The 24,217-nt window shown below is 38.5% G+C and overlaps 1 long non-coding RNA gene across 2 annotated transcripts in view; it reads right to left on the reverse strand.

Moving 5' to 3' along the window:
- The window catches only part of LOC133223831 (uncharacterized), an 86,723-nt gene extending 70,428 nt beyond the window's left edge, over positions 1-16,295 (reverse strand). For both annotated transcript variants that reach the window (XR_009728691.1, XR_009728690.1), the window contains exon 1: positions 16,242-16,295. This is a non-coding gene — a long non-coding RNA (uncharacterized LOC133223831). The remainder of the gene's footprint in view (positions 1-16,241) is intronic.
- Positions 16,296-24,217: the final 7,922 nt, after the last annotated feature.

The following is a 24,217-nucleotide window of genomic DNA, read 5'->3' on the forward strand; positions in this document are numbered from 1 at the left end:
TGTGTCAATGGGTAGCATGTTACTGGTTGGAACTTCAGTACATTTCAGTTTATTAAAGACTTCAATTTTCCTCTACTGAAGCAAACATCTACTATGATACTTTAAGCAGCTTGTCACACAGTCTGTGACAAGATACAAAAGGAAGTCTGAAACACTCATGGCTCTCAGCACCCCCTGCCCCTTTGAGAGAGATGGTTGCCCCTGAGGCATGGATATCTGAGCCTTCTGTCAATCAGCTGCTGCACACTTCATCCTGGCTTATTACAGGTTCATGATGGGATCAGACATAACTGGTGCAGGAATGGGAATGCCCAGAAGTGGGTAAGGCAGACAGTTTGTGGCAGTGATAGCTTCAGCTGTTTATACATCACACAGGATTGTCAGAGACCTAATAATACACACACATCCTGTACCCTCATCATACTACCAAGAAAGCAATTCAATCCGGTAACATCAACTCTAAAGTAGCCTGGGCATGGTCCCGTGTCCCACCAGTGTGTACTGGGGCACTACTCTGGAAGGAGGGAGCAATGCATGGCTTGAGGTACGGACTGCCTGCATGGTGACCTGATGGTAGTACTTTGCGAGTTCAAGTTCAGCAACCAGTTCACTGCAAACACCAGCAGTTTTCTAGTAATGTGCATGGAAGGGTTTTGGTTTTCCTCCCCAAAGTTAACATGGAGTTAAGAAAAAACTAACAAACAAAACCAAAAGGACAGGAGGAGACTCCCGTGACTCTATAGTTGAAACTCACATTAGAAGGTTAAGTACAACAGTGTTCAAAGGTGGATGTTTATTGGAACAGAATGAACTTTTCCTTTGAGATTTTGAAAAAAGTCACGGGATTTATTCACTTATGTCTTGTACAAATGAATGAGTCAAGCCAATTTATGGGACTCAAAGGTATGAGATTATTTTCTACTTCCCATTAAGCCAAAAATATCTCAGGATATTTTTGCAGAATTGGGCATTTTAGGATATTTTGAGAATTTTTCTTGAAGGTCTTTATTCTCATCCCCAAGCTGTGAGCAATCAGTGGGAATGAGAACGTGTCCTGAGACATTAAAAAGCATCCCTTTCCATCTTGTGGCAAAGTAAAACTGATGATACTACTCACAGGTGGACCTACCTTGTGTTTAAAGTGTTTTAAAGCATTTCAGCCATATTTGATTCAAGTTTGGAGAAAAAGCATGGCACAGCCGAAGTTTCAGGTGGATTGCTCTTCAGTTTTCAGTGCCAAAGTTTATTACAATTCACTGATAAGCTTTAAAGTGGAACTTCAATTCATTTACACAACAGGAATTTTAAACGCATGGAAGATGGAAAGAATTATGATAAATCAGCACTGAGATACACAAGACGCCCAAAAAGTTTTGATTTCTACTTCCTGCAGCAATTAATAACAACAATAGATCAATTAATAATAAAAATATTCTCCATTTTAGATTAAACAAGTAATTAAACCTGATTAACTCTGTCTTTTTAAACCAAGGTGGCATTAATGTAGCTACAGGCTACATGACTGCAAGAAAAATGGTGAATGGCAGTCATTTCTGAACCCGAGTAATCCAGTTTTTTATGTCATCCGCTTCATAATACTTTCTCAACAACCATTGGAAGTAAAATCTCAAAAATCAAGGTGAAAGATGACATGGCTGATTATATCTGCAAATAGGTTACTGTAAGTTACACTTACTTGAATGGAAACATACTGTATTTTTTCATTTATTTGAAGGAAAATAGCAACACTTATAAGGCTCTACCTGATGCAAGCCATAAATTACACACTGCAAGAAAAACCCTTTCCATCCCTGGATCAGAGATGCTGTTTCATACTGCAGTGAGGAAAAGGTTTGAATTATCTAAGTAGCAAATGCAAAACAGTGGTTAGAGAAAATCTTTAGAGATTCCTAAACTATTCGATTTATTTTTCTATTCCTAACACTAAATATCATAGAATGACAAAATGGTTTGGGTTGGAAAGGACCTTAAGATCATCCAGTTCCAACCCCCTGCCATGGGCAGGGACACCTCACACTAGACCATGTCAGCCGAGGCTCTGTCCAACCTGGCCTTGAACACTGCCAGGGATGGAGCATTTACCACTTCTCTGGGCAGCCTGTGCCACTCCCTCACCACCCCTCACAGTAAAGAACTTATTCCTTATATCTGACCTGAACTTCCCCTATTTAAGTTTGAAATCACTGCCTCTTGTCCTATTGCTACAATCCCTGATGAAGAGCCTCTCTCCAGCATCCTTGTAGGCCCCCTTCAGATAATGAATATCATTTTGACCTTGAATAAATATCTTCAGTTCTGTGCTTGTCCCATATGTAATATCCCAGTAAGCCACAGTCAGCTATCCCAGATGATTTTTGTTTGGATAGGTTCCTCTGTGCTTTTATGATATGTGGATTTCTAAGTAACTATGGTCCAGAGAGTAAAGTATTGCCAACTGTAACCTGCTAAACATCAAATTTCCTTAATTCAGTTTACAAAGTTAACCACTAGTTCACCCGTGAAAGAACACTGTCAAAATCTTTCAAGCTTTATAAGCTGGTTGACCATCACAGGTGACAGAGCGTTTAGGTTAAAAATCCTCACTTTGCTCCTTTATATGACTGTGTCTTTCAGCGAGGGAGTGTGCTGCCACAGCATATGAGAATAGCTAGCACATTGGAGCAGATATGAACAGTGTGTACTTAGTACCAGCTTTCCCTTTGTCCTCAACATGCTCTAGGCATGATGGAGACCTGAAAATGAACCCCACTCAGTGGGATGATGAGCAAGCCTGCAGCACAAGCACTATTTGTGGTTGAAACATTCTCTCAGAACAGGGAATGTGTAAAACTATGTAGCCATTAACGACTGTATTCATTTGCTCCCATTTTTGAGCTGCCATGTTCTTTTCCATCCAAACTTCACTTGAGCATGAAGGTGCAGACAACATATTAAACTACTCCCTGCAGTCCTGTGCATCATGGGATGTGACCTAATCTGCCACCCAGGAGAAGCATACTGAATTTTTTAGAGACTCTCAGAATATACTACTTTAAGGACAGGGTACACAGGAATTATTTAGTTTTGCTCATGAACAGCCAGCTTTTTTCCAATGAAAATACTTCAGGTCATTCATGTTAGCTGACTGTGAAAAGCCACAATAAAGTTGCACATGACAACTGAAGTCCTGCTCACAGGGTGTGTACAGCCTAAAGGGAATTCAGACTTTAGCAAAGACAGTTGACACAGCCACACAAGTTTTGGCCTGCATATTAACGGAGTTTTTCAATTGTGTTATGATAACTCAACTGAGCTCATGCAATTAAACCAAAAAAATCCACAAACCAAGAAACCAAAACCCACTCACAGCATATGCCAGTCAAGTTACAGAAAACTCTTCAGCTTTCATTGTGACCTTTAATTCTCTGCCTACTTTGCAGGGAGTGTTTTGCTTAAGAGATTTGTAATGAGTCACAACACATCATTTCTCTCATCTATTTAACTTCTTTATGCCAGAAAAAAAGGAAGTAATTATCACCTTCTTGCCCTTTCTGGATTGAGTTTGCTGTCTCAGTTCAAACGAAATCCACCAGAGAAAGACACCATAGCTCTAAATTACTCCTGTTCCTTGTTCTATTGAGGAGTAAATATACTGGAAGCTCTACTACCTATGACAAGTGAAGGTAAAATCACACTGGAGTGAAGTTGGTTTTCCTTCATGAAGCATAACAGAAGTTAACCAAAAGCCATTGGAAATTCAAGTTCATAATTTTTGCATCAGGAAACAAAAAAAAATACAGGCCTTAAACACATAGCGCTGAAATGGCTTAGTCTTAAGTGAGTCTGAAGACCAGCTCAGTTTACTTCGAAGACGCTGAGATAAGTTTGCTGGAACATTTGTCAATTACGCTAAGTAAAGCTTTTCCCTTTGGATTTCTGAACAAATGTTTCTTCAAGGATTTTCCTCAAAGTTTGCATGCAGAGATAATAGCTGTGGTCTCCCTCTCTTCTAGAATGCCTTCTGTAATAACACAGAGGGAAAAGAAGCCATTATGTAATAATAACAGTGGTTGTTTCATTTTGAACTAAATCATGGAGGTCATTAATATGACAGGGTTTTGGCAGATAAAAAAGTTGAGAGAAAGAGAGCGGAATAATCAGCTCTAATTAAAAGTAGAGCTGGAGGAGCTTTGGAAAGCTCATCTTAAAAACAAACAAACAAAACCTATCAGAAATGGAGCCTTGAAAGCTCTTCACTGAAATGCACATACAATCATCTGGAAAGATAATACTTACAAACTCCTTTTCTTCTCTTTTCTAGTGCATATAATTTAACAACTACCTCCTCTATTTTTCATAGCAAGAAAATATACTCTCCCCAGGAAATGTCCTAAGAAAAGGGAAGCTGTGTCCTGCCTTTTACATATATACCTACCAACTGCTCTTTTCAAGCTTCATGGAAATGCAGTATTGTTTATTATACACATCTAAAGATTATTTTCAGAAGACAGTGGAGGCTTTTCTTGTAGCAGACTACAAGAACAACCATGAATTTGCAAAAAGATACAGAAAACTGCAAAATGCCAAAAGATTGGAGCAGTTCTGTGTAAAAGTTATTTCTATTTTTTTTCAGGTCAGTAATCCTACTTCAGCCAGATGCAACATTCATAATTTAAAGAGGGCTTTTCCATTTCAACAGTTTCTGCTAACCAGAAGCCACAGTACTCCTAAGGAACACTGATCAATATAAGCACTGATTACAAGAGAAGGAACACTAGTGTGAGGCATCCCTGCCCATGGCAGGCGTGTTGCAGCTAGATGATCTTAAGGTCGTTTCCAACCCTAACCATTCTCTGATTCTATGATTCAGGTAACTATTAGAAATCCAAGTCTAGGAACTAGTAGCTGATTGTTACTAATTTGTGTGGTCTCCGGTCCAGTTCCCACTGGACACATATTCAAGCCAGAAAAAAACCCCAACATAACCAACATTCTTGTTAAGGGTTTCAGGAAAGTGTACAAGATGTAACAGGTCCAGGAAATTCTTTGAATTCAAACCCCACTCTCACAAGCAGTTTCTGTACTGGGACAATGCTGAGCATATTGCACTGGTGCCAATGTGGTATACCTGTTCTGCCTCTTTATCAAAGTCACACTCACATTTTAAATGAGTTGTGTATAACCCTGTCGGATCAGAATTCTTCAATGTAATGCTAACGTTTTCAGTGACTGTGTATCAGCAAAAGACTTTCTACTAAAGTTTTTAGGTACAGCATGTATGGCATCAGTAACCTCATACTTACATATTTCATCACCATGTTTTAAGATGGAGAATTAAGCCTCTTTTTACTGTTCTCACAAATAGCAAGAGAAGAATCACATACTAGCAAGAAAGCCCTTTAACAGATGTGAAGAGACAGAGACTTTAAAGTACCCTCTTTGTAACACCAGCAGTCTGGTAACAGTATTGTGATACATTTGCGAGTCTATGCTTTGTTCGTGAACAGCAATTCTTGCCTTTAAGAGCTTTGAAGTCACCTTTAAAAATACAGTTACTTCTTATGCTGCAAAGTAGCTGTTTATATTACCAAATTAGGAAGAGCATAGTTAGTATGCATTTGGGTCCTTCATACATTTTACCTGCATAAAAGTTAACAAATAGAGGCCATAACCTCTTTATTAAGAGGTCTTAGAACTTTTTATATTTGCAGTAATTTCTGTGAGCCTCAGCTGCCCTTCTTCAAGCAGGCCTGGCTTACAGGCTGACCTTACACTTCAATTTAGGTTAGGAGAGACGGAAAAAAAAAAGCCCTGAGGAGAGAGACCATCCACTTTAAAGTATATTGGCAGCTGTATGTAAAATAAAATAAATCTCTCTTCCTGTACAGGATGTTTCCTTAGAAATGCATTGGGAACAGCTCCGCTTCCCAGTCAACAATAAACCAGTCCGAAAAAACATACTTGAAAAGAAAGGAAATATGCAACATGGTACATGACGCAAGCCTGGGTGTAAATGAGAAACTCTGAATCACTAATACATTCTGCCATTAGTGCTGCTGTTGTGACAGACCAACACGTAAGCACAGTGAAATCCTCCAAGTCACTCTAAACTTGCAGTGCCTTAGGTATCATCAGGAATCCAAACTGCAGAGGAAAGTCATGACTTCATCTCAGGTCTTCCATTGTATATTTTCAATGCTGAAGGAAAAAATGTTTGCAAATCTTCCTCTTTGCTGAAGCTGAAGACTTTTATCTGTATCTGAGTTTGCTAATCAGGACTGGCCTTGCTGTAACAGGACAGTCTTCAAGCACTCATTTTAATTTCAATCTAGGAAATTTCTCACCCTTCTGGCACTTTCCTCTCTATTGCCTTCTCACCCTTCCAGCACTTTCCTCTCTATTGCTTTCTCACCCTTCCAGCACTTTCCTCTCTATTGCCATCTCTAAAATTGAACTAAGCACACATTTCAATAGCAAATGAGACATTTACTCCTAACTTTTACAGGAGAGAATTTCTACCACATGGTACAAAGACTGATGTGGGGAGGCAACCCTATGATTCCAGATGAACAAGAGTCATTCTTTTCTGGAGACAGCTTCACAATAGTGAAACTCAACAGAACCGAGTTGTGTATTGTTGTTTTCTGCAATGACCCAGTTCCTGGAGGGCAAGTAACTTGGGACACCACAATTTTGGATAAATACAGTGTTACTACTACTAATAAATCATACTTTGTTTTTTGAAAAAAGGGTGTGAATCCCAAAATACTCACAATCTAAAAACATTTCATAGAATCACAGAATGGTTTGGGCTGGAAAGGATCTTAAGATCATGGAGTTCCAATGCCCTGCCATGGCAGAGACGCCTCACACTAGACCGTGTTGCCCAAAGCCCAGTCACATACCAACATTTTAAGATATAATTTCTATGTGCAAAGACAATCAGGTGATTTTTTGAATCTATTTCAGTAAATGGGTGGTATTTTGAACTACAACCAGACACATCAGAGATTAGCTGACTTTTGTCAAAGCAGACAATAATGTTATGCATTTCAGTAGATTGAAATGAACTCTTCTCTACCCTTGACTAAGCTGAATAATCTACCCTTTGAAAATTGTTTACTGTGTTTCTCAAACAAGCACTAGTCCAATTATTTATGTGCTTTCTGGTAAGACAGGTGAATCATGTAGAACTGTACTAAGATTTTTTGAATGTTTCTTATGGTCTGAAGCTCTAAGAAATTGAATGCTGGAAAACTTCCTTTAACTTGGTCATCATTATTCCAGAGGACTACTTTGTTAAAACCTGCTCACACACAGCTCCACAGATTTCAAATGCAATCCCAGGATTATGTGACTAATTATATATCATCAAGAAAATGCATCTTAAAAATTCTCAGCTCCCATTCCTGACGATTTGGTGTTATGTTCTGCTAACTCATTACTGAATCCTTTATGCAAATTTTTTGCTATGAGAATCATAGTTAACAACCTGTCTTCCCACCACATCTTTAGCAACTAATGAGTGTAAAGAGTGAGGTGCCCCTATGGCACTATCTATCTAATAAGCAAACTATCAAGTGGCTCAAATTTCTTGCCAGATCTTTAATCACAAAAGAATCATAATATTGTTGATACTTGACTGTGCCACACCATATGCCCAAAAGGCTGGAAAACACAGCACTTAATGTGTAATGAATCATCATAAATTATAATATGCCAATAAAATGCTGGGAAGGATTTTTGGCTTTGGTAGTTTTGCTCACATAAGGAAGACAACTGCGTCAGCAGGGGATTTAAAATGTGTAAATCTGCAAAAATGGATAGAACTGCCATTTGTTAGTATCTAGAAGCATGCCACAGACTCAAGGGAAAGCATAAAAATGGCATAACATTATTTGGTTATAACCCAAACTTTAACTTTTCTAAAATATAATAATAATCATCACATAAGTGAGGCTTATTCCACTGCTTGGAATAACACGTAGAAGATTTTTGTGCACCATTCATACCTACCTCCACAGAAGAGGTGAAAGGGATTTTGGAATGTTTAGACATTTGAAGAATTTGAGAGCAGCAGAGCTACCGTGTCTTCTGCTTTAAAATATTCCAAAGTGCAGTTGAGAGAACCGTTGAATACTACTGAAATACATATACAACTTCATACAGAAAGACATCATTTTGATTCCTGTTTTCCCTGCCTCACCTGAAAGGTTACATCACTTGTAAACAAGCAGACATAATTTCTAAACTATTGTCTCCAGTTCCTATGTAATAAACCTCATGAGAAGCCTCACTGTGAAGTCTTTGATCACAATGAAAGCAATAAGATTACATATATGAGCAAGCAAAATTAGCCTGTTTCATTACATCTCACTTCTCATTTAAATCACAACATACATATTTACTTACAGGTTTGGTGATGGTAAACCAGGAGGAAAAAATAAACCCAACACAGTGCTACATTAAAGCTTGTCACTCTGAATGAAGTCTTAGTGTCATGATTACAGCTGAGTCTTGAAAAGTCCAGGATATGAAGATGAGAAGAACTAAATTTCCTTAAGGGGTTGAGATCTTCATTTCCTAATGATGATCAGTATACAGCAACATCTCTAAATAACAGAGGGTCTGCACAGAAAGGGATAGAGGCCAAGTGAGCCTTTCCTAAAACTGGTGAATTCCAGCCTTGAGTGTGCCTCTACCAAGCACCTGACATGGTTGTTTTGTCCTTGTTACTCTACGATTGCTTTCAGAATGTCATTCTGTCTAACACTTAAAACTAAAGTGCCTGATACTATGAGCAATAAAACAGAATTCCTCTTAGGTACTTTGCACCAAGTCTCTTAGAAAAGAAGAAACTGAAAGCAACAGGCATGAGTTTACATCTTTGCTTTCAATCACATTGCGATTATATGCCATTCTTAGATGTTTCTGTTCTTTGATTTTCATAAAGACTTTAGAATTTCCTTTGTAGACCAGTGCTGGCATGCAGAGAGAACTGGAAAGAGTAAGATGAAAACTGGCTGTCTCTGGGTAGAGCACCTTCACAGCTGTGTGAAACATCCTGCCAAGGTATCAGCAAATCTTTCACACTATGGCATATACTTGAATAGGGATGGGCTCCTGGATCAAAATGCTGCATCACAAAACTCACTCAAAGTAAATAAAATAAAAACAAACAATAAACAGGATACAACCTGTGTCAATATTTATTACATAACAGAACTCTTTATCACAGGCAGCAAGTTTCAACAGGGTATTGTCTGCCTGTTGGTTACATTTACCCAAATCTTGTAAACAAACAATCAAAATGTAACTTTCTCTCAGAGAACAGAGAGCAGTTAATTTGCTAACAGATACACTACAGTACCTTTCATCTGAAAAATCTCAGTGTAATCTGCGGTAATTAAGCAAGTCTCCTATTAGAGCCTTGTGTTTATTATTTCCTCCCAACTCAATACAAGTTACGCACCTCATGTCCTTGCATCTTTGGAAATCATTCTCAAAAGAGTTAAATGAGGACTCTTAACTCTTCCGAAAGTTAATGCTGAAGCTGCATTGCACAGTTTCCCATTAGAAACTGAAATTTGACGAACTCTGTCACAAAGATCTCATTTTCCTGTGACAAGATGGACTGACTTAAAAATACCCTTAACAAGCAAATTTTCATGAGTCCAAGTCCCTTTAGGAATACAAATCAAAGTCTTTAGATGGGTTCAGCACCCTGAAGCTCTGTGGATTCTTCCCTAACCAAGAGCTGTGAAAATTCAGCCATGTCATTTAGATGCAAAAAAGGAAGAAGCAGCAAATTCTTTAAACACTTCTTCTGTCCTTTAAATCTGAAAGCCTGTGAAATAACTATGGTATGTATTGAGAAAAATCAGTACTGAGAAAAAAAACACTATAACATGCCCTCTATACTCTAAATCACTTCATGTATGCAATTAAATGTTAATGCGCAATTAATTCTTTTTTGGCATTGCATTCATAAAGCACTGTCCCTTCCCAACTCCACCTGACCTAATTTGACAAGCAAAGCAAGTAGAGAGCTTTTCCATGTCAGCAAGAACTGAAATGTTTTCTATACCAATACAGTTTTTTCCAGATAGAAAGGCTATTGGCCATGTCTAGGAGTTATGGATATAACTCAAACTCTTCCAAACTTTATTTGCCAGTCACATGGTGAAGAGAGGACAGCCAGTTCCTGCTGTTTGCTCTTTGTTATACATGAAATATTTTTTGTTCCATTTCTGGATGAATCACTTTTAGGAAAGTCAGCAGGGAACCAATTTCAACATCGTGTATGATGTCTTTGAAGTCTGCCTTCTGCTCTGTATCACAGCAGTGAACCAAACATTTACATGCCTTCTTGGCTTGCACTTCATGATGCTGAGTGCATGCGCCTATGCCTGTCTATGAATCCATACTGGCAACTAAATTTGGAATTTCTCTTTCTTATTGTATTGCAAAACTGTAGTTCATTATAACTAATTTTGTAGTAAACTATGTTAGTGTGAAGACAGATTTTACTTGTGGCACTTCTCACTTTTCGACATCCACTAAATACTATTTCTTGATATAAACAACAGACTTTCCTACAATTTGGATTATGCCAGAAAATTCTTTACAAACTACAGTGTTGTAGAGATTGGATACTGCAATTCATATACAAAAGCATCTTGGAACGAAACAGAATGGAGAAAGAAAAGAAGCAGCAAAGCCCAGCTGATGTTTTAGCCAAGGCATCTTATCCTAATGTGACAGTCTGAAAAGAAAAGGGAGAAACAAAACAAAGAACACAGATACAGACATTCAGGGTCTATGTTACACACAACACATGTGCCAGATTTATATCTGATGCAAGCATACAAATAGATAATATAAGCTGGAGCCTCCCCATTTCCCTACCAGCTTAATATCATCAGCTCATTACTGGGAAATGCAAGTTATGGGTCTCAAGGAGGAAACTCAGAAGGAACACAAACAGCATTCTGTGAACGTTGCTTGTGGTACCACAGAAGGTGCTGCAAGGATTAAATGGGGAAAATACCCCCTTTTTTTTTTTTTGCACAGATTCCTTCCTGTACAACTGAAGGAGCTGTCTAGTAATTTAGTCTAAAAAAAAAACCAAAAAAACAAAAAAACAACCAACCAATAAAACCAAGGAGGCTCAAAAAGTAGTTCTGCTTGTTTCCCCAGGTGCAATCACAAGATCTAACACAAATACTATGTCTCCCTAGAAAACTTGTCCTTCTTTAAAACCTGAGACTATGAGAGCTGCTTACACCAACATTATTCTGAAACAAAGTACAGCAGAGGCAGAGTTTGAGAACCGTGGAAGCCACAAATCAGGGGAAAAGGCATAGTCCAGGTAGCTGCTGGCTGGAAGGCAGTTTGTGACATGGATAGAAATGAGAGTGCTCTCTTATAAAAGCAGATTTTGATACTGCCATTCTCACTATGATAATTGATATTTTTATATATATGTATATATCACAATATATATTAATATGCAAATGCTAGTTGATATAAACTGGAACTGTCAGTAAAATACAAATTTCTATTACAAGTTTTATCTTACAGTTATCATTTTACAGCAATTATTGCAGCCTTTGTGATGAAAAAGGCCTTGCATTTTATCAAATACTTAATACAAATCTGATGTTAACTGAATCAGGTGAATTTTGCTGAGTGTCTAAACAGCAAATTCTGATCATACAAACACTGACTTATGTCCACAGCCTTAAGGGCCTGTAGTCTGTTTACACTGGGGTAAAGTCAACTAAGGCTTTTTCCAGGAGCAAACAGCCACTTAGACACAGAACTGGTTTGTGCCCTTCCATTTTGACCAGACTGAGATTCTACATCTCTCCAATGTACCACTCAGTTCCTAATTGCCCAGGTCAAACCAGTACTTGCTTCCCTAGAAGGAAAAGGTTCTTACATTAAACTAGAATCACCGTAGCTTTTTATATACACGTGCAGTTAACGTGTAAAGAAAAGGGATGCACTCACACAACAATGGGAAGAAAAGAGTCTCAAAAAACCCTGATCTGTTCTGAAAGTTCATTGGGAAGATCTCAGTTCAGGTAGGGTTTCCAATTTCTCTATGACAATTCATTAGGATCTATAAAATCACCAGGGTGATTAACAAATCTATTTAAGTTTTGTTTCTAAAACCACTAGTAAAACCTAAACTTCAGCAATTTTTAAGTAAACTATGTGCACCTTACAAACTTGGGACTCACAAATATATGCTTCACTGCTCCTACGATCTTTTCACATGATTTTTACTTTTACTGAAAACAGCGATCAAATATTTGAGGCAAATCTTATAGGCTCAGATGTAACTCGATAATCTTCCTCATCCTTCTGTACACCAGTAAAACTGGTTAGTGACAAATTTCTGTATTGACCCATCAGCCTGAAAATAATGACATAATCTAAGATGGTGGAGTTGTTGTGCAAACTCTCCATACCCCAGTTAGATGCAACTCAAGCCATAAGCTACGGAATAAAACCCAACAGACTTCTGTACTGTAATTGTCTTGATGTGAAAACATAGGGTCTCAACGACTTCTGGGACAATGCAGTTGGCGGAAGCCACCCAGTAACTCCGACCAAGTTAGGACTATTGTTTTTTGTTGCATGAGAGTGGTTTTTGAATTATCTTTTGGTTTCATATTATCTATACGTAAAAAAAATCTCATACAGCAATTTGATTTTTTCATCATAAAGAAAGGTATGTTGGTTACAGTTGGGTCTTGCATGCTATTATGTGAAGCTAGATGTTGAAATTCCTCTTTACATGCCTCCCTGGCGCCTGAATCACTTCCAAATTTCTAGTTGATTAGAGCCCACTAAGTGTTCCGGCCAGCTTTACTGCATGTTCATCCCTCACACTCATTAGATTCAATGCAGTAGCAGAGATTTGTTTTCTGAGGGTTTTCTACTTGATTTTGTTAAAGTGATTGGCTCCTCTGAAATTTTATCAGTTACAGTTTATTGTCTGTGAGAATGTAATTTTTTTGGCCTTTAACTGGGCTCTGATATATAAGCTAGTGTTCAGAGAGTTTTCTTTTCTAGTCACATGTTGAGAGTTGTGCAGCATAACAATAAATGAGAGATACAGGATGATCCTAGTCTGTAACCCCTTCCCTTACATATACCTTTTAGACATCTAAACTCCAATTCTTAGCCCATACGCACATTCACCTCTTTCTAGTAAGTTATTCAATAGAGCCACAGCCCTGCTACCTATATCCCTGCCTTGTATTAAGGATTATGATCCACAAGAAATGTAACATCCACAGAACACTGTGCTCCCTTACGGATGGATTGTAGCCACACACACACAGAATTCATTATATCTATAACTATTACAACTATATATATATATATATATATATATATATATGAAAGGTCTTTACTTTTGGGGGGTGTTTTTTGTTTGTTTTTTTTTTAGTAAGATTCCTTTAGGGGATCAAACACCCTTTCTGCAGGGCTTTGAAGTGGGTGAGGTGAGTGTTGGCCCATATCCTCCATGCCTGTTTCACTGTGCAGGTGCCACAGCCTGGATGAGGAACTAGGCTGCACCTTTCCTCCAAGGGCATTGAGGTTGCTGTTCTGGAGGGCACAGCCTTAGCGGATACCATCTGACTCATCCCAAACTGCTCCGCAGGGGCTTTCACTATTAGCATCCTTTCCACACCCCTTGCAAAGTTTCTGTAGGCTTTACTAAGGGTGCATTTCCCACACTAGCCAGTATGTGCATGCTTATGGCATTCTCAATTGGAAGTGAGGGTTGGTCACTTGGTTAAAGGAGAAGAGCTGACAATTAAACAATAGTGTTCCTATTCCAATAACCATTTGTAATGCAGCAGGGAGAGCAGTTCAAAGAGATAACAAACATGCATATACAGCTAGCACCATATCAGATAAAATTGATGTGTTGCTCTTTAATAAGCAAATTTACCATAGAGTTACAGTCATGAAAACTGTAAATAGAGTAAGAAAATGACAGAACCATAGACTGGTTTGGGTTGGAAATGACCTTCAAGGTTATCTAGCTCCAATCCCCTGCCACAGAGGCAGGGACACCTTGCATTAGACCAGGTTGCTCAAAGCTCTTCCAACCTGGCATCAAACACTTGAACACAAAGAAGAGGAAAGGGAGACAAAGCCAGAGTAAATGAAATATAACATGTTTAGAGCTTACAGGAAAACCCAACAGCTAACATTTGCCAAGACAAAAATCAAGCACATAGGATAAATTGATCTGCAATAGCATACCCTTAATACTAAAGCACATGCTTAACTACACTTAAATAGACTGGTAAATTGGCTGAAAATGTTTTGCATTTTATAGGCTTACACCCTTAATGCAGAGTGATAAACACAAATAAATACACTCCTATTTCAGGGTCTTGTCAGCAATTCATTGTGGCAGTTATACCAGTGTTTTAATTTCCCATTTCTCCCACAGCGTCTCCATGTCTGTATCGGCATCTAGGAGCATCAGCTCACTTCAACTTCTGGCTTGCAAAATCTATTTTTTTCATTCAAGTATCTCCTAGCACTCCCTTCTTAAACTAATATGCAAGATACCTCAACAATAAACACTTCACCAACCTGAAACTGAGTCACCGTGTCTCTAAATGCCAAAACCAAATCATTGCCTGAACATATTGCTGCAAGCCTTGCTCTCTTCAACTTCCCCATCTCTGCACAGTTTATTATCCTTTCATTGTGTCGTATATAAAATTAGAAGCTCTTTAAGGTATGGGTAATTTATTTCCCCCCCGTTCCATAACAGGCCTAAAACAGTTCTGAGAAGTATAAAAAATTTAATTACCACAACAAATGTTATAAAGTAGTGAACAATATACAAACCAGGTAATTCTTTTCCTAATTCACTTCTGTGATAATCCTTTCCTCTAAATCCTGTGAAGCTTTTAAAATAAAAAAAATCCCACTGTGTATAAATTAAAGTTTTTGAGTTTAGTTTGTTCATATCATTGCTACCACCCCACGCTCCCCAGAGCCAGTTTCTTCCACTTGTTTTGTCTTATACACATAGAAGAGACTGCTTCATTTTTTTATTAACAAAAATAAACCTATCAGGATAAGAAACTGTTGGTACGAAAACACACTTAATATACGTGATTCCTACTTCAGCACTCCACCAAGCAGAACACAGATTCAATGATCATAGAACCATACACTTATGAAGAGTACACTATGCACACAAATCAAATAAATACCAACTTTCAGACCATTTTTTGAGCCTGAGTAAGATTGCAAATACTCCAGCCTTCCTTACTACTGCTTTAAAATTAATACATAAAGCCATAATAAATGAAAATATAATTTATGGGAGCAACTTTAGAATGGAATAATTTAGCCAAAAATCAAGGCAACCACTTCATCCTGAAACATTCTGCTGTGTTAGGGACATATTTTCAAACTACATCACCCATAGTATATTAATTACTGTAATCTAGTTAAGAGTAGGAGTTACTGGAATGCTATTAGTACATCAAAGGTAAGGCAATACAGTCAGGTGAGCTGGGACTAATCAGCATAACTCACATTCTAGGATACCATAAGAACACATTTATTTTGAATACTTCGATATCTTTGCACAGATTTTCTCAGGCAACACTGTTTTTGCATTTGAGCCCAAACATTTCACACCAATCAGTTAAGGAATCTTTTCAGTTTCTGAAAGATTATTGTTTTGTTGAATGTACATTTCTTTTTGTTGCTGCAACTGGAATTTACTTACAGCCTATTAAAAAAAAAAATGTCCTTAGGATGTGACCACAGTTTCTGAATAAGCGAGTAGGAACCCCAGAAAATAATGGTTTATATTGGAAACACTGACTCAACCTTTAACTATAGAGGCGTGAACTGTTACCTCTGTAATTACCGGTCAACCTCAATCTTTCCTAATTAAAGTTTTCCTCTGGTGGCATGTACTTAAGGCTAACCCTTACTGTTTATTCTACAATATATGATTACAATGAACCCAGTGTGAGTTAAATGATGTAGTTGTGTCTGGCTACATACAGCAAATTGACAGAACTTGGTAAATAATTAAACCAACCTCTCCCCAAAACCTATGATGCATAGCAGCTTCATACTTCCTCATTGCCAACACCACAGCATAACATAAGAATGCACTGAACATTCATCAAAGTATGAATTCATCAAAGTAACAAAGGAAAACTGTAGCTTACCTGAACAAAGGTCTCCTGTATTCCAGGCCAATTCCTAAATACTTCTCTTTCTCCTATAAGAAATTTCAGAACTATATATCAAAATCAGTTAAAAAGATAAAAAGTATAAAACAAAAAATATACATTTCCCATTTAATGATGAAATTCTTTACTTCTGAGAATTGTTTAAATAAAATTCCTCAAATTAACATTGCAATAAAGCCTGATATTTTCAGGTAGTTAGAAGTAGCAACATCTATTATGATTGCTCCCAAATTTCCATCATTAATTACTGGGGGTTTTCAGTTATTTATAGCTATGCCAAATATTTATCACCTTGGCTGAAATTTCCCTGCCTCAGGATGAACTTTTCAACTAGACTGGTTCAGTTATTTCTGAGAACAAAGGCTTACACAGCGTAATTTGCCCTTGGATGTGCACATGCAGGAAGAGACAATCATTACTTGTATGATAACATACAATTTACCATTAAGGATCCTTGACTCATTCAGGGTACAAGGCTAGCCAGTATTTCTTGGTTGAGAAGCTATTTCTTTCTATCCTCTTTCTTATCTAGTGGACATCTCCAGACATTATTTACTGAACACTGGAACTGGAAGAGAATATTTGAATCTAACAGAACTCCTCTTATAAATTTTATACAGTGCCTTGTTGTAACAGCTGAGTACTTCTCCAGCATTAATCTTCTAAACTTCTGCAGTGAAAGAGAGCACTATTATTCTCATTTTATGCATGCACAGGGATTGAGATATATATATAATCCAGTAATTGTATTCCCAAATGAAGATGTCTGCAGTACACTGCTTCAAAACAATATATACTACTGCATGTTCAGAATTCAACAATTACCACCACAAAATATGTGCAAGGTATATATATTTCCATTGCATCGGAGCTATGAATGTAAGTATCAGTCATAGAAATGCTCATTACACAAAAAATGTGTTCATTGTAATATATTTAGGTAAAGGTCTATTGATTCCAATTTAAGGAAGTTTTACTGCCCATCCAGCTGCTTAACAAGGTCAGTAATTACTTTAACTGCTATGATCCGGGTGCATCAAGCACAACATAACTAGCTGGTTGAGGGCCCACTCCACACTGCACTGGTGCAACCCCACCTCAACCATGTTCTGCTTTGGGCACTTCAGTATGAGAAAGATATCAAACTATTAGAGCATGTCCACAGAAGGGTGGCCAAGATGGTGAAGGTTCTCAAAGGCAAGAGGCAGGTGAGTTAACTGGGTTTGTTCAGTTTAGAGAAGGCTGAGGGGTGACTCTGACGGAGTCTATAACTTGGCTCAAGGGGCTAGCAGAGAGGGAGGTGTATGATCTCTGTCTAGTGACCATGGATGGGACATGAACAAATGGAATGAAGCTGCATCAGGAGAAGTTCTAACCGGACATTAGGAAAAGGTTTTTCACCAAGAGGATGGTCGGTCCCTGGAATGGGCTTACCAGAGAAGGGTAATGGAACCAAGACTATCAGAGTTCAAGAAGCTCTTAGTCATACTGGTTTAGTTTTAGGTAATCCTGTGAGGAGCAGGGAATTGGACTTGATGATCCTTATGAGTTCCTTTCAACTTCAGATATTTGATGTTTCTATGATTTTTTAGAGAATCTGCCATAGACAAAATTCTACATAGGGAAAGGAGGTGGTGCAATTTGTACATTTTATGATCTTTTTCTTGCAGTGTGGCATAGAATAGTTTGTATTGCTTTGCTTGAGGGAATGACACAGATCTCATATCAATTACTCGCCCACCTTCCTCTCTCCCCCCAGGAAGAAGAATATTATTTAACGAACATTCATGTGTAAAGTTGCATGTCACTAGAAAACCCTTTTCAAGCCACAGAGATCATGCCTAATAGCAAACGGGAAGGCAAGCTGCTGAAATTCTAAGAGAAGAGGAAAACTGTTGGCAGTTTGCTTTGAGGGGTTAAAATGAGGCAATACATTTTTAAAACTGACATATCTAAGCTTTGTTGCAACAAGTCACTTGAGCCTCAAGATGGGACTAGAGGAAAAAAAAAAAAAATCAACAAATGCCAGACAGAGCATAAGTGTGAAACCTGAGTTTTTAATTCTGTTAAACTTGCCCCTCTGAGAGTTTATACTCCTTTTCTGCCTGATATAATATACCATGCTCTGTATTGGAGTGGAACAATACTGTCACCTGGTGGTTAAATTTACTAGTGGTATTCAATCAAATTCAGGCAGAAAAAATACCTCTATTAAGCACTTCGCAGAATCTATGATCCAAACACCTGAACAAGTTGTTAAGATTCATGAAAAAATTAAGGCCACTGTGATTAATTCTAGTGACAGGCACTAGTGTCATGGCAGTGGGTTCAGGAAACCAGTAACTAAATACTTTGTTACGGAAACAGCAAGAGGTTGGTCCTACATAAGAGATTCAGTCATTTTAGGCTTCCTCAGACTTCTATCAACTCTCAAAGAGACATTCACATGCTGCACAGAGGCAGCCTTGAGCATTTTGAGTTCAAAGCTCTTTGAGGCAATGTTTTACCATTTTAGTGCTATTCTGCTGTCCCGTAACACAGCTTCAGGACAGACAAGGAGTTTGTTACCCTTCATCTTGGATCTGCAGCCAGAAAAGAACTTGCATATTTAGAGTGAATCCAATGAACTGTGCAGAAACACCTACATGTTAGCCATAAACTGTAGTCAAGAGGAATTTTAAATTATATGTTACTCATTCATGTATGTTCTCACAACGCGTGCAGTTGACTGAGGACAACTTCTCTTAATGGAAATATGTCCTCTGCAGGCTGTGAATTTTTTCCCAAATGCAAGGCCAACCAGCTTTATTCTATTAGAGCTCCTCAGAGCATCACAGCACAGGTGGTAAAGCTTTTATTAATGAAAAAAACCCCAAACAAAAAACAAAACCAAACCCAACAGTCATTTCCTACATCCCCATCACTTTGATTCCTTTTCCTTGCCACCTGTGGGACTACAATGTGGGTTCTGCCTCTGGCTCCCCATTAGTCACTCTGTTCTTTTTGTGCCTTCTTTTCACTTTGATCTTAGCCATACAGGAGAAGAGAAAATGGCAGAAAAGAACATTCAGCATCTCAGCTGTTTTCAGACACTGAAATGAGACAAAGTTTGGAGACACAAGGGTCAGCAAACAACATGGATGCTTTTTTAGAACAGAAGTTTAAACACCATTTTGAAGGTAGACTATGAAAAATATTTACACCACTTGTAAAAAAGACAAGCAAAAACAGATCAAGGAAATACCTTTTAAAGAACAGTGTGAACGTTAAAGGAAGCATAAGGCCTGTTTTACTTTATGTGGTTGTTCAGCTACCCTGACAGGGAACACTGTCAGCTTAGAGGGATTTGCCTCTGGAACTGAACAAGAGGCCACAAAAGAAAATCCCTCTACTTGTTTTGGCTTAGCTGAAGTCAGGACTTCGGGATCCACAACCCGGAACAGATCATTGAGCTCTCTTCTTCCTATTGTGTGGAAGCATCAGAGCTTCATCTAGTGTTCACAAAGAAAACTACAGTTAAGAAGTATAAAACCTAAGACAAGCCATCATATATAGCAATATTAGCCTAGACAATTTCCTTCAAACTGTTATCAGGAACAATGTTTCATATTCTGTGTGAAGTTCAGACTGGCGGTTACACACATGATACACAGTATTATCCATCCTCCAAAATATACTAACATTGCCTTAGTCTACAGATTATACTCATCTGGTCCAAACTGTCCTGAGTGTTCTTAAGGTTTCTTTGATTTTTCTAATCATTTAAAATTCACTGTTGTATTTATAATGTACAAGTCTATTAAAATCCTTAGGACAGTTTAATTTGGTTTTAATTCTCTAGTTCAACACAGCTATGACTACCAATTCAAGTGACCTGTCACTTGGCCAATGATCTCCAGATGAATTATATCCCTTATATAAAGACCAGTAGAAAAATTGTTTGTAGTCTGTTTCAAGAGCTGAGACAGTTTAAGAACAGGGTCCTAATCTGTTCCTGATTATTATAATAACATCAAACTCAAGGCCAGTGAAGAAACCAAGGAGCACCTTTTTATGAATGAGGTTATGCTACTCCTAACAAACCTAAAAAAATTTATTCAGTGCTACTTAGAAGTGCAAAATCTAAACTGTGGCAAAGAAACTTGTTTAGGAATGACTAACAATGTACAGCAAACAGTGTAAGATTCTTACAGCTTCCTACAAGATGCTGATCGTAAAAAGCTCTGAAGATGCATAGGTGGCTAAACTCGCATTGATGTCATGATATGGATCAGATGCTTCAATGTCTAAAATGAGTACAGATTGAAAGTGCAAAACCATGTTTAACGACAGGGATGTTAAAGGAGTTACATTTTCACCATGCTCTATTCTATTAGTACTCAGAATATTTGATTTTTTACCGTTGTTTTACTACCACTAAGGACCCTTCCTTCAGCAGCATCCACAGAAAGCAAAATTTAGTTTTAACTATAATTGTGTGTATTACAACCACAGGTGAGTAGCTTACATTAGCTTGGTAATCTTGTTTAGGAGCAAGCCTATTGCTGATATAGATGACTGATTTATACTGTTGCACTGTCTCTGGAAAACGTGGAAGGGGCATTGTGCTCAGAGATGCCTAAGTCCCCAGAATGAGGATAAACTGCAAAATGATCTGTACCTGCAACACCATTTTCTCTCCAAATAACTGTGCTGCAGTTAAAGAACCACCCACCTGCCTTCCTTACATCCCTACAATGATTCAAGCATGATCATGGACATCAACTTCACATGCTAGAAGCAGTCATACTCCTGTGAGCAAAGCCAGCACTCTCCAGTTTTCAGCATTTGGCAGTGAAGGCCAGTTGCACAAGCAAATGCTAGATTAAGTTTTAAATACCAAGAGTGGTTATTTTACTGCTCTTTTTAAGAGGGATCTTTCATACAGTTGTATAGAAAGCATTTCTGACCTCAGTGTAACCTTCTCCCTGCCTTCCCTTTCCATCGCCTTTCTAAACCAAACCCCAGCCACAAGGCAGTTCGGAATCAAGTGCTGCTTTCCTTGGTGCTAAGAGGGTTTACATAAGATGTAATGAACCACACTTGGAATCATGAAGGTCATTAGCATAGTTCTTTGGTATGTTAAGGGATACACAGTCCACCATGTCACAGTGTGAAGGGTTTTCCCTGTTCTCCCTCTGTCAGGCTGAGTGACAAGGAGCACTGACAAAATGCATATAATGACAAAAAAGCCCTGTATCATCAAAATATTTAGATTGGGATTTTTAGTGGCATGTATTGTTTTAATATTCTGATACTTAACTTGGAATATTTATAAGGGAACCTTCAATAGCAGAAGGTCAATTATCTCTTTGTAGACAAATGACCCTAAGCTGAAGAAGAAAGCTGAAGTTAGGTAGTGTAGATACTCACTGTCCCCTTTTTTATTCCAACTCATGGCGATATATAAGAACAGGCAGCTTGACAGCTTCCTTCTTTGGAAATGACATATTAAACTCTTCAAGGTATAAATTTTGCAAACAATGGTGCTAAATTTTACATTATAGAAAGAGATAGAATGGGAATACCCCAAAAGAATCCTAGAAGAGATACACACCAACTGCTTTCCATGGTTTATGTTAGACTGCCAGAGCCAAGCATATTTTCACAAGATGACTGTGCTAAATATAAAAAAATAATGTACATAAAAATGTTAGTCCACTAAATATAGTTTCCCTTATAATACGATGACTGGATGAAAAGTCTGAACTGGAAAAATAGTTCAGACACTGAAAGAATTGCTAAAGAAGTATCACAGTATCACAGTACGTTAGAGATTGGAAGGGACCTCAAAAGATCATCTAGTCCAATCCCCCTGCCGGAGCAGGAACACCTAGATAAGGTTACACAGGAACGTGTCCAGGCGGGTTTTGAATGTCTCCAAAGAAGGAGATTCCATAACCTCCCTGGGCAGCCTGTTCCAGTGTTCCGTCACCCTCACTGAGAAGAAGTTTCTTCTCAGGTTTAAGTGGAACCTCTTGTGCTCCAATTTGTACCCATTACCCCTTGTCCTTTCATTGTTTGCCACTGAGAAGAGCCTGGCTCCATCCTCGTGACACTCCCCCTTTATATATTTATATACACTAATAAGGTCACCCCTCAATCTCCTCTTCTCCAAACTATAGAGACCCAGCTCCCTCAGTCTTTCCTCATAAGGGAGATGCTCCACTCCCTTAATCATCTTAGTTGCCCTGCGCTGGACTCTCTCCAGCAGGTCCCTGTCCTTCTTGAACTGAGGGGCCCAGAACTGGACACAATATTCCAGATGAGGTCTCACCAGGGCAGAGTAGAGGGGAAGGAGGACCTCTCTCGACCTACTAACCACCCCCCTTCTAATACACCCCAGGATGCCATTGGCCTTCTTGGCCACAAGGGCACAGTGTCGGCTCATGGTCACCCTGTCGTCCACCAGGACCCCCAGGTCCCTCTCCCCTACACTGCTCTCTAACAGGTCGTTCCCCAGCCTATACTGGAACCTGGGGTTGTTCCTGCCCAGATGCAGGACTCTACACTTTCCCTTGTTATATTTCATCAAGTTATTCCCCGCCCAACTCTCCAGCCTGTCCAGGTCTCTCTGGATGGCAGCACAGCCTTCTGGCGTGTCGGCCACCCCTCCCAGCTTAGTGTCATCAGCAAACTTGCTGATAGTATACTCAATTCCCTCATCTAAATCGTTGATGAATATATTAAATAATACTGGTCCCAGTACCGACCCTTGAGGCACTCCACTAGATACAGGCCTCCAACTAGACTCCGCCCCATAGACTACAACTCTCTGTCTTCTCTCCTTCAGCCAGTTCACAGTCCAAGTACTTGGTACTCTAAAAAGTTGCTTATCTCTCAGTAATACATCATAGGTGGGTCTCATTTAGGGAGGGTAGTTTTTCATTCTGTTTGTATTTTAGCTGACACATTTCACAAATAAATGATTGAAATATATTTTCTAATGTTTTTCCAGAACACACTAGGATCTACAGCAACTGACATCACAAAAATCGATGCACAGTATTTCTTCCCATAATTATACTTTGTTACCATTTATGTCATGAACCTGCAGGACTAACCCAGAAACCTAAAATTACTTAAGGTTGTTCAGCAGTATAAAATACAACAAAGAGAAAATAAAAATTCCATTTTCCATACTGACGGTTGTAACATCTAGAGATAAATTCTTTGAACATTCACTGATGGTTAATTTTCATTATAGGAAAATTTGTAAAAGGGCTCTGAACTCTAGCTATAAACTTAAATTACCTCAGTTCCTGAAATAAATATTTTAAACTGTTGAATCTTGAATACTGAACAAATTTAAGGCTGTGTGGTCTTTAATCTTCCTTTTCCCCTCACATAATACTAACATAGTTTTTTTTTTTTTCCAGTTTAAAATCCATCTTCAGCATTACTGCGTTAATACTGCCCTCCCCTTGACTGCTGGTTTACACATCTATGGACCAAAGTACAATAAATCTCAAGAAAACCCCAAAAAACAAACATTCCTTAACCACACAAAAGAACCTGACTACTGCATATGATAACCAATCTGAAAGTTATGGAAATAGCATCAAAACCAATAAAGTCATAGAATCAGAGAACGGTTTGGGTTGGAAAGGACCTTAAGCTCACCCAGTTCCAACCCCTTTCCACGGGCAGGGAGACCTTCCACTAGGGTGGGTTGCTCCAAGACCTGTCCAGCCTGGCCTTGAACACTGCCAGGGATGGGGCAGCCACAGCTTCTCTGGGCACTCTGTGCCAGTGCCTCACCACTCTCACAGGGAAGAACTTCTTCCTCATATCTAACCTGAACTTCCTTTGTTTCAGTTTAAACCCATCACCCTTTGTCCTATCACTACACTCCATGATGACTTTTTAAAAATAATATACATACTTAAATATATACACCTCTCGTGCAGTCT

Source organism: Neopsephotus bourkii, unplaced genomic scaffold (genome assembly GCF_033783945.1).
Source record: "Neopsephotus bourkii isolate Nb327-2 ecotype Australia unplaced genomic scaffold, CSIRO-AGI_Nbou_v1 NB_1655, whole genome shotgun sequence".
Classification (NCBI taxonomy): domain Eukaryota; kingdom Metazoa; phylum Chordata; class Aves; order Psittaciformes; family Psittacidae; genus Neopsephotus; species Neopsephotus bourkii.